Source organism: Medicago sativa, chromosome 7 (genome assembly GCF_051527215.1).
Source record: "Medicago sativa cultivar Bolivia chromosome 7, Bolivia_mono, whole genome shotgun sequence".
NCBI lineage: Eukaryota > Viridiplantae > Streptophyta > Magnoliopsida > Fabales > Fabaceae > Medicago > Medicago sativa.
In genome coordinates this window covers 99,949,638-99,961,987 of record NC_140755.1, presented here as the reverse complement: position 1 = coordinate 99,961,987, position 12,350 = coordinate 99,949,638, and the positions used below count along the sequence as shown (strand labels likewise).

Genomic DNA, 12,350 nt, shown 5'->3' with positions numbered 1-12,350 from the left:
TTATATATTTCTCACTTTATCTTCAACCTCTTAGCATCTCCATTTTTTCACCACCAGCACCAAACTCAACAGCTCTGTTGGTCATCACGCCACCACAAACGTTAACGTAACTCCAACCAAATCTAGCTATCATTTTAACCATCAACTAAAGAACATTTTAATATTCTGAAAATTATATTTTTAATTTAAAATAGAAAACTCAATTAGAATAAAATATGATTCTGGGTTTGACATTCAAATCCAACCCAAAAACTTGAGAATTTGCAGATCTGTTGTTTCAAACTTCCAGCCCTCACAGAAATGGAAAAGAATTGGATTTTTCATTTGTTTACTAATGATTTTGAGTCAAAAGTTTAAGAATCGATGAGCTTTGAGACACAAGAACCCCATTTCTCTGAAACCTAAATGTCATTAACAATTTTTTTTTAAGCTTCGGTAAAGAAAGAAAAAAGGTTGAAAGTGATTGGATTTAATGGTCTGAGCCTTTTAATTTGTTCGTATTTAGATCTGATTAATTTCTAAAGACCATAGCTTTAAGTATACTAAAATGGGGGAAACGGGAAAGTAGGGAAAGTTGTTGTAGAAGATGAGTGATTAGATATAGTGTTGAGAGTCCATGATAAAAATATGTTCTTTGCTTGATCTAAGGATCAAAATTAACTTTCCCATAGTGGGAAACTCTTTGCCTCACCCACCCTAAATGCCACCATATTATATTTGTAATGTAATGAATAAAGACACTAAGACACAGGATCAACATCAAAACCTTAGAACCTTCCTTCCTTCCCATGGCCGATCTTCTTTCGGAACTGCTCACTGAATTCCTCTCCCTCTTACCTCTCCCATTCCAATCAACTGCAAAATCAATGATTCTCAATGAACCCCTCCCGCCAATGCCGAATATCCCGTCGGAATTACTCACCGAAATCCTCTCCATGTTACCGGTAAAATCCCTACTCCGATTCCGATCAACTTCAAACTCACTTCTTTCTTTAATCGATAGTTACAACTTCAGCACCCTTCATCTCAAAAACTTCTTCAACTTCAACCTTATCGTACGTTACGACTCTGATTTCTACAAACTTGATTTCCATAACCTATCCATCGCATATCCCAGCAACCGCTTCATGCTCACGAGTAACAACAACCGCGTCACTTTATTTGGTTCATGCAACGGTCTCCTCTGTATCTCCAAAGTCCCCGATCACATCACTTTTTTGAACCCTTAGCATCCGTAAATATCGGAATCTCCCTAAACCTCCCCTTCCTGAACAAAAACAAGAAAAAGAAGAAGAAGACACACGCGATTCAATTTGCAATCATGGCTTTGGTTTTGATCCGCTCACCGAAAATTACAAGCTCGTCAGGATCACTTCTTTCGGCGGCACTTACCATTCTGAGGTGATACTCTTCACCTCAAAAATGAATTCGTGGAAAGTACTTCCTAGTATACCTTATGCTCTATACTATCCTCTTACCGTTGGTTTTTTCGTTAAAAATTCTCTTCATTGGGTGGTTTCTTCTCGGGAACGTGAACAACAGTTTCAACCATGTTTAATACTAGCATTTAATTTAACATTTGAAATTTTCGATGAGGTTCCTCTTCCAGAGATTGACAACGAGATTGAGAGTTGTTTCAGTATTGATGCTGCGGTTTTGGGAGAGTGTCTTTGTATGATCGTGAATTATCAAACTACTGAAATTCCGTTCAAAAAAACTACTCAAATTGATGTTTGGGTGATGAAAGAATATGGATCTAGAGATAGTTGGTGTAAACTTTTTACTTTAGTTGAATCGTGTTTCAATTTTCAGTTGCAATTTTGAGGCCTTTATGTTATTCGAGCGATGGAAGTAAAGTTATGTTGGTAGCAAACCATGCAAGTTGCATTGCAAATCCTAAGAAGTTGTTTTGGTATGACCTCAAGAGTGAACAAGTTACTTATGTTCGAGGAATTCCTACTTTGAATGAAGTAATAATTTGTGCTGAAAGCCTTGTACCACCTCCTTACCTATTGATTCCAACACACGTGGAGATAAGGTACTTAAACTTTTCTTTATTGAAAAATGATGTTTGGACGTCAAAATTTTGATATATGTTGTATGAATTTTGATGTTGAAATATTGAAATAACACAGCTGCATTTTATCGGAAGTCAAAATTGAATAGCCTTTCTTGTGTGTGTGTGTGTGTGTGTGTGTATATATATATATATATATATATATATATATATATATAGTGTCTTTTAGCAAGTTATTCTATGAACATTTGTTAAAAGACACCAATTAATTTTTATGAAGATGTCTTTTAGCAAAGTTATAACTAAAAAGTGGAAATCACACATTGAGGTGTGAATTGCTAAAAAACACCTTCATAGATGGCTTCTCGCAAAACTATATATATATATATATATATATATATATATATATATATATATATATATATATATATATATAGGGGTTTGCTAGAACACACCCACTAGTTTTTATGTGGGAGTGTTTTAACAAGTTACAACTAAAAAGTTAATAAATACACCTTAAGATGTATGTTGCTATAACACACCTTCTAACAAAAACAAGTGGGTGTGTTCTAGCAAATCCTATAGACATTTGCTAGGATACACACACTTATTTTTTAGAAGGAGTATTTTAGCAAGTAAATAACTAAAAAGTGGTTAAATACACCTTAAGGTGTAACTTTGCTAAAACACTCCCACATAAAAACTAGTGGGTGTGTTCTAGCAATATATATATATATATATATATATATATATATATATATATATATATATATATATATATATATATATATATATATATATATATATATATATATATAGGGTTATGTTACAAGACACCCTTTGGTGGTGTCTTTTATCAAGCAACACCTTAAGGTGTGATTTTCACTTTTTAGTTATAACTTTGCTAAAAGACACCTTCATAAAAGTAAGTTGGTGTCTTTTCGCAAAAGCTCATAGAGTAACTTGATAAAAGACACCTTCACAAAAAGTGTCTTCTATCATAACCCATATATATATATATATATATATATATATATATATATATATATATATATATATATATATATATATATATATATTCATTTTCATATAAGTTAAGTTAAAGAAAGAAGTTAGATTTTTTTTTTTTTTTTTGAAAGAAGAAAGAAGTTAGATATGAATTGATTATTTCCCTCTTCAAATTTTTTTAAACAAATAGAAAAAACTCGGTATCCGAGATAAGGTTTTTAAAATTAAAAAAGCCACTCAATCTATTAAACAATATGTTATCGCGCTGTTTGCGTATATAAATTTCATCAAGACATTCACTTTGAAATTACAAAACCCAAATGTACTCTCCAATTTAGTCTATTCATTTGCAGTACATGTTGCCATATTTTGACATAAAAAACCACGTATTTTTCTGTTCTATCAACCGTCAAATTTATAACAATTGCATACAATTTAATGAATTTTTTTTGCTTGAATGTTTAATTAAGATTATTAATTGCTATATAGTGCCATTCAAAAAAAAAAGTAATTGCTATATAGTTTATAAGTACATCAATTTCATGCTCATATACATATGTAAATACAAACAACGTATGTGAAAACCAGAAAACGCATAAATATGTGACAATGTACTTTTTTTAAGGGATATGGCACCGTATGTGTCAAACTCTATTTTTATCTTACTTTTCTTTATCTTTTATAATTTATTCATATTTTTAAAATGCACATAAAAATCAAACTAAAAAGCATTATTATTAAAAATTTGATGTCAATATAATTTTTTTTCCTATTAAATAGTATGTATATAACTGACCCGTTGCATGAGTGATTGCGTTAATTTTATGACGAATACCTCCACAGTCTTGAATAAAAATCAATTATGCAAATTCAAATAATATATCCAAACACACACACACATTAATTTAGATGTTATCTTATCATACTCATTGTGTTAATTTGTTTGATATTGTATTTTTTGGAACTGAATTAGATGTATTGAATGTGGCAAATTGTATTGTGCAGGAAACGATGAAACCTCGTCAAGATTCAGTTGTTCAAAATCAGCCAATTGAATTTTCTATAATACCAATGAGCGAACTAAATTACAAATAATTACAAATAACTTTGTAGAATTTTCTTGATAAGATTTTTTGAATTTTCATGTTTAAAGGGTATCATGACTGTTTCACCCCAATTTTCTTAAATTGCTTAGATATTGTGTTGATGGAAACTCCCGAATTCTCGCGTATGAATATGCATCTAAAGGATCTCTGTCTGATATTTTACATGCTACGTGATTTTGCTGTATAAAACTATTGACATTTAAACATTTTGTGTTTGAACATAAATTTTATGGGAAATGTTAACCAATGCCTGGTTAAGGAGTTAAATATAGTAATATCTTGCATTAGAAGTTGTGTTGTCATTGCATTAAAAACTTAAAAAAATGTTCATTTTGACTTAAAATTTCCACTTTTGGCTTCCTTAACCAGTGCCAACATGACCCAATTTTTATTTCTTGTGTCACGATAAGCAATAGTTCCTTTTGGAAGTTATATATTTTTTTAAAAAATTTATTGTATATTTTTATCTATATGTTCTTATCGTTGTCATTAACATGTAACCAAAATAGGTGTTGAAGAAGCATCATGTTCTGACATGGGAACAGAGAGTTAAAATGCAATTCATTAAGTATTGCTTTTGTTGTAATTTTGTATGCATTTAACGCATCTCATGACCATTTTCCAACAATGAGCAAGGAGTCAAAAACATATACCTTTTTTTTCATAAAATATATCATATTTATATTGTGCACGAAATAATTACTTGTATTGATTTTAATAGTAAATTTTTCATAACAAATATCCTATTTAGAATGTGCACGAAATAATTACTTAAATTGAATTTAATAGTAAAATTAGTATTTCATTTGTTCCACAATGTGAACTTGTTATGTATTATTCACATAACATATTTTCTCCATATTTTTCTATTAATATATAAAGACAAATGATAACATATAAGATGTTTCAGATTTCTTTTGATGAATATTTTTATTTTAAATAGATATTTAAAAATATTCGAAGTTAAAATTATGATTGACATATGTAAAACAGTCAACCGGCTCATTCGTTACGGGACAAAAGGAGTATCATTTTCTAAAATATTCATCTTTATTGTAATGAAGAGTAGTTTTGTGGAATAAAATTTAATAAATATAGGTATATTAATTGAACAAAAATAATAAGAGTTACGTTATTTGAACAACATTTTTTGGATAATTTATGAGACAATCAAAGATATACAAAAAAATATAGGTATTAACACGAAATCTAAAACAATAGAGATAGTTGTTGCCAAAGTTGTGAAGAAGTTATTGTACAAATATCATTTCTCAAATATTAAATGTTGTATTTGTATTCTAAAGTGAAAATTATTATTTGATAGAGAAAAAGAACGCAAATGAGACATTTTTATGAAACCAATGGAGTAATTTTATGACAAACAATTTTTTAATGCATCTTATGTGCAATTATGACAAACAATTAGCTTAATAAGAAAATCATAGTAGTTTTTTTATCAACAAAAGTATTGTTGTAATTGATTTAAATAGCAAAAATGCGTGTTTTTTGAAAGGGAAACACACCTTTTGTATTTAAACCAATTACAATAGGTGTGTGTTATCAAACCCACTATTTAACACATTTTGTACCATACTATATATTATTAGTTACGATTCATGTGCATTTCATCTAAAAAAATTGTTTCCATTTAAATTTGATGGGATATATATCATTTGAAGATAAAAAATAAGTGTGTTAATGTCACGACCTAATTTTAAATCATAACCGGCGCACATGCTAACACTGAATCAACCTGATTTTAGCCTGGCAAGTCTAATGCACTATAATATATGATGAACTCATATAAAATACATATTCATGGAGTTTTGTGGGGTAATATAGTTTCATGACATTCCAAAAATGACGGTGGCCAAACACAAATCCTAAAAACTTACTCGTCGCTTTGTGGAACCTTTTAGTGATATACGTCGCATCGGGGAAGTAGCTTATGAACTCAAGTTACCATAGGAAGTTCGTATTAACCCAGTAGTATTCCACGTTTCTAGGCTTCGACCGTTTCATGGAAAGCCTCGGATACACCAGTTACATTCCCAGCAACAATCACGAGCACCGCTCTCAAGCCTTTCACTATTTTGGGTACACTTACCAACATTTTTTTTTAAAGAAAATACCAACAAACTTGATGATGAGTACGTAAATACTATTGTTTTATATGGAAATTTGTGAAGGATGAAATTGGATTTTTAGTCAATTAGTTATCAAATAACACAGAAGTAGACGATAAAGTAAGTTTCATGGTATTTCCAAATTTTTCTGCTGAAACATTTGAATAATTTGCTTCTATATACAGACTTTTCAATCTGCATTGTAACACTTAGGAATGATCTATCTATATCAGTGAATTTTTTCTGACAAGTTCAACATATTGATTAATGATCTTCGATGAGAAAAAAGGTTGTGTATAGTGAGTTCTAGCGTGCATGATCTTCTGTAATCTGCACTAATCCTGAAATTCATGGTTTAATTTTTTTCTTTTGCAATGTACAAAATGTGATGTGATGTGATAGGTGATGACATTGTAGATTGAGCTAGTTGCCACTGATGCTGTTGATGATGAAATTTGACTATTCTGTCTTTTCAATAGTTTGAGATCATGGACTGTGAAGTGCAATTGGGACTAGAGATGGTTTACTTGAGGCATAATACATATATAGCTTGTAAAAATATTTGGTTCTATATATGAACATTTTGATTCCTTCTCATTTTTTCAGTGGGTGGTTCTAGTTGGTGAAGAGAAGATATTAATCATCGTATAATCTACTTTTCCAAACCGAACAAATTATCCTGTTCAGTGCACTAGGTTCTACATTTTTTACCTAAATTGTCTGTGTATACATAATAACCAATTCTGAAGCTTGGTTCCATTTCTTCTTGGGTGGCGATGATTTCCCAGCACCGATAGATATGAAGCAAACACCATTAGCTTGATTCAATAACATAAATAATTTAGATGAGCATTGAAAGAGCTCATATTGTATCACTTTTTTTTTTATTAAGTATTCATATTTTAGAATCTCTAAGAAACTTTGAGATTCAATTATTTTATGCTTTGATAGATTTTGCTCTTCCAAAATTACGTTCTTGTGTCAATGCACACACAGGTCCAAAACAAGTGGCACTCTGTCTGTAGACTGCACCGCTTAACCTATAAAAATTAGATGTTATTGAGAGAGACGATAGTATTAAACTCTGGACTCCACTTGTGGGGAAGCACTTGGGTGACATAATGTCACCGTGACATTAAATCTGGGCCACATAACACACATTGTCACACAACATCTGGGCCACACAACACATACAACACATCTGGGCCACACAACACAACACCTTTATGTGGCCCAGATTTAATGTCACGGTGACATTATGTCACCCAAGTATTTTCCCCACTTGTGTAACATTGGGGGTTTTAATGTTATATAACATTGGCGAATCAGGGTGTGCCACGTGGCACACTTTTTTTTTTTTTGAAAAAAAAAGACAAAAGAAAAGGAAACAACCCGTGAGAGACTAGAAAGAGAGAAAAATCTCAAAAGTTCCAACCCTTTTCTTCTTCTTCCTCTTTCTCTTCAAAACAAAACCCAGCCACCATCATCATAAGATTTTCGTCCACCGCCGTCGCCTCCGCCTCCGCCACCGTTTTTGCAATTAAAGTACTGTGTTTCTGCTTTCATTTTGTATGTTGATAATGGTGATAATGATTCGATTAAATAGACAAGATTAATCATAATGAAACAAAAAATCTCAATTCAATATGTTCTAAAAAAGTTACAAACTTATATCAAAAGAATCTCAATTCATTATGTTCTACAACTATGCCTTCTATCAGCTTCAAATCTGCCTTTGTGCTGTCAAAGTCAAGTGGAAGTGTTTTAAGCAACCTTGTGCTTGTCTTTGTGATTATGTTTTGAAGCGGAAGGAAGAAGAAGAAAAGCGTTTGCCAGTTCGACGGCAGCGAATGCAGCGGCGGAGACGGCGGAGGCGGCGGACGAAAATCTTATTGTGATGGTGGCTGGGTTTTGATTTGAAGAGGAAGAGGAAGAAGAAGAAAATGGTTGGAGTTTTGAGATTTCTCTCTCTTTCTAGTCTCTCACGTGCTGTTTCCCTTTTTTGTCTTTTTTTTCAAAAAAAAAAGGGTGTGCCACGTGGCACACCCTGATTCGCCAATGTTATATAACATTAAAACACCCAATGTTACACAAGTGGAGTCCATTAAACTCTAGCCATCAGATAAAAAGCAAAAGATGTGATTTAATTACCAAATACTAGAGCACGAAAAAGTAAATATGTAATTTGTATTGAACCGGTATCAATCAAGTTACCGTTTTAATTGTGAATAGAAGAAATGTCATGAGTTTTTATTTATGAAGGTCACGGGTTCAAGTCCTGGAAACAGTCTCTTGTGTAAAAACAGGGTAAGGCTGCGTACAATACACCAAATGGTGGGACCCCTTCCCGGGCCATGCGTATGCGGGAGCTTTAGTGCACCGGGTTGCCCTTATCATCGACTATCGTTGATTTTTTTTTTATAAGACAGCTTAATGAACATTTTCTTCCATGCAAAACATTTTCCCATGAGATGCAACATTCAACTATTGAAGTCGCTGGCCGTTTGTGGATCCTCCCCAGAATTCAAATCCTTTAAAATAAGTCATGATTTGTTTATTTTTTTCTTTGTCAAGTAGTTTAGTAGGTAAAAATTCATATTTTAAGATAAATAAGTAAGGAATTTGGAAAATCCGACCCCTATACATATAGTGTAATTTTCATTCCAACTGAGCTAAACTCGCGAGTTTTATAATATCATTGGAAAAAGATATAGAAATCATATTAAATTTTAATATGAGATGTTGTCCATTAGTCTTACCCTTTCATAATGGATCAATTATGGGCATAACATTCCATAGGCACTGAGCTGAAAATTTAAGAGGGAAACATGAAGACGGACGAAACAGTGATCGTGGATTATAATGAAGGAACCGATTTAACCGACAATGAATGATTGTGTTGTTGTCATGCAAATTAATTGTGAGCTATGCCTATAGTCATACGACTCTTTGCGTTAGAAAACATGTTCTTCGCAATAATGCTGTTTTCGAGTGCATTTTTTAAACTTCATATAAAACAAACGTTGTTAGCTATAAAGGGAACGAAGCAGATTTATGCATGTTGCTAGATTACATTCTCATTATTAGATATATTAGTAATATGCTTAAACTACAACGGCTTAATTAGCAGTAGTATGTTATGTTAATTAATTCAAATGATAGATGTTTGAGTCCATTAACTATTTAAGAGTTTGACATATGGCTGGTGCGTATGAAAAAATATATGTTGAGAGATGTCAACCTCTCTCCAATAGATCTCAGTCATTTGAAGAATTCATTTATAATATTGTGTGCGGAGATGTTTGTTTTAAAAAAATAATTTAAAAATTAAAACAGAACATAAAATTGAGGCTTAATTCCTATTTGGGTTCTGCCAGCTTCTTCTTGTCTTGTGCTCCACTTTATGCGTGTGCTTTGTTTGGACTAATATCACTATTCCATTGAGAACATGGCTGGCTAGAAGGAAGGAGCAGTGGAGAATATTTATTAAGCTTTAATTGGATTTGTGGGCTCACATCATGTTTGATTGATAAGATTTGTGACACATCCTCGTTGGAAATGCTCTTCCAATTTCAATAGGAACTTTGCACCACACGCAACTGTATATGGTTTACAATTTGCAAATGGAAAATTTGAATTAGGAGAAAGAGTGCCTTATAGAATAATTAATGTCTATAATTGGCAACATGCCCACATCCAACAAAGGTCTCATGTCTTGTTAATAACTATTATGAGGACATTAATTATTTAAAATTATACTATAAATAAGACCGGAGGGAGTATTTTGGAATCTAATTTAATTAAGATGACCAAAAGTGAGGTCGGCATGGAAAGAAATTGTGCCAAAATTTGTGTAAAAAAGTTATTTGAACAACATAAAAAAGTTGTACCCGTATTTTTTTATACCGTTGTTATTTCAATACTTTTTTTTTCTCGCTTTTAAACAAATTAACATTTATTTTTTGGGATAATTTTTTATTTCAAATATTACTCATGTTATATAATATTGTCAATGATTTGATATGGGGTATATCTTAGGCCAGAGAAATGGTTGCATCTTTGCCAATTTTTGTATATAAGCTTTTGGAGTAAATGGGACGTGTAAAAGTTGTGCTTCGAAAAAAGTTCGTAACAAATGTGAAAAGTGGAAGGTGTATTCGGTATGTCTTATTATGAATGTTGTATTCACCTCCTACAATGATGAATGGACAAACTCAAGACAGGAGCGACAGTTACTTGAACACAAACATAAATAAAAATGACTTAAAAACACACACCAAATTATATATTGTTTACTTATTTAAAAAAATATGCTTTGTTTAATTCCTTTTTTTTTTTACTTTTATTCACTCATGTGTGTATACCTAAAACCTTTATATTTTGGTTTGTGATCAAGTAAGAATTAACCTTAAGACTGATAGACAAGGAGAAGAGAGAGAAAGCTAGGGAAGAGAGAAAGGATATGAATATGATATTGTTGGTGCATTATAACATGTAGAACATCACAATCCCACGGTTCATTATACTCGCTCATGATGGAAGACTTATCAAACTCATCCTAGATCGGACCCTTTGCAACCATAGATAAATTTAGTCATTGTAGATTGGGGCAACTGCCCCCACCAATGTTTATGTTTATATTTATTAAGAATTATATGTTTTAATTGTTGCCCCCTCTTAAAATAATATATTGCTCCCACTAAATAGAAATTTATACTTAGAAAAGAGTTTTTCTCATGTGATTTTTCCATAATCAAATGTGCAAATGCATTTGAAATGAAATTCGGAATGATTTTCTTTTCGGAGAGAGAGGGATTTATTTTCTGATGTTGAAAATGAAAAAAAATATATTACAGTACTTTTTTTAAATATAAAGGCATGTAAAAACAATTTTAATTTTAGATGTTCATGAGCCTTTAATTTTTCTAATAATATAATGATTATAATCTTAAGTATTTTTTGCAATGATAATGGTGTATTATGTTATCACTATGTATTACTAAAAAATTTGTATAAATTTTGTTCAACCGAGTATAACTCGATTAATAAAGACGTTGTACTATTTATGTAGAGTCAAGATCGAACATTAGATTCCTCAATTATTAATCTTAAGAGGTGAATTCTAGTAATTTGTTTTTTTAGAAGACACTAACCACCTCTCTTCTTCCATACTTTTTTTTTGGGGTCAAGTCTTCGTAATATTTTATTTCCCCATCATATAGCAAGACAATAATAAACAATCAATCCAAACTGTTAGCAAATAAATGTGATAACGAGGAATGTGCGTTGAAGAAATGAAAAAGTGATGAGATTAGTGTGGTGGTAAGATTCATTTCACATGTGTATGGGCTTGGATGGTGGCACGTGCCACATGTTGAACAGAATCCTTGAAACCTAAAATTAAAACTAAAAGAAAAACAGTCGAGTGAAAATGTGACTGTTTTTACTCATGAAAAACGTTGTGAAGTCAAACTAGACAAAGTGAGTCCAATATCAACGAACACAAGGAGTAACCTGGCACTGAGGAAACGCATCCACTTCCTCCCAAAAACAGGATTATGAGATTAGGAAACCAAAGGTATCTTAATCTTATCTTTTTTGTAGGTTACAAATATAACGTGACTCTTGTGAGACAAACACATGTGGCCCACCATTTTGCTGGTGGATGTTACTGTACCCACCACCACCACCTTCCTTCCTTTCCCAGTACTATACTTTCTTTCTTTTTTTTAATCAAGTTTTGATGATAAAATATTCATTAGTTTTGTTGATGAACAATCTTTGCAAGAATCTGACCGGCCATATTTAACAAAGTCTTCTCTCTCAGCCATATTCTTTGATGGATTTTGCTAACTTACGTTCTAAGAATTGTTAAGAAATTTAAAAGTATAAATTTTGTATTTGAAAAATTCAATTTTATGTTTTTAAAAAAGTTGATTGCACAACTTTTAAAATGATTACTTTTATATTGAGTTTATTAACAAAGTCATTGTTAGCATTTACCTTTTTTATCCACAAGACTCATACTTGAAATTTTGCTTAGAATTTGAGTCAAGCTCCATCGAGACCAATTCGTATAATACTTTTTTTAAC

At 31.6% G+C, this 12,350-nt stretch overlaps 1 pseudogene; it reads left to right on the top strand.

Annotated features, from left to right (window-relative positions):
- Positions 1-843: 843 nt before the first annotated feature.
- On the top strand, positions 844-2,166 carry LOC146911174 (F-box protein CPR1-like; annotated as a pseudogene).
- Positions 2,167-12,350: the final 10,184 nt, after the last annotated feature.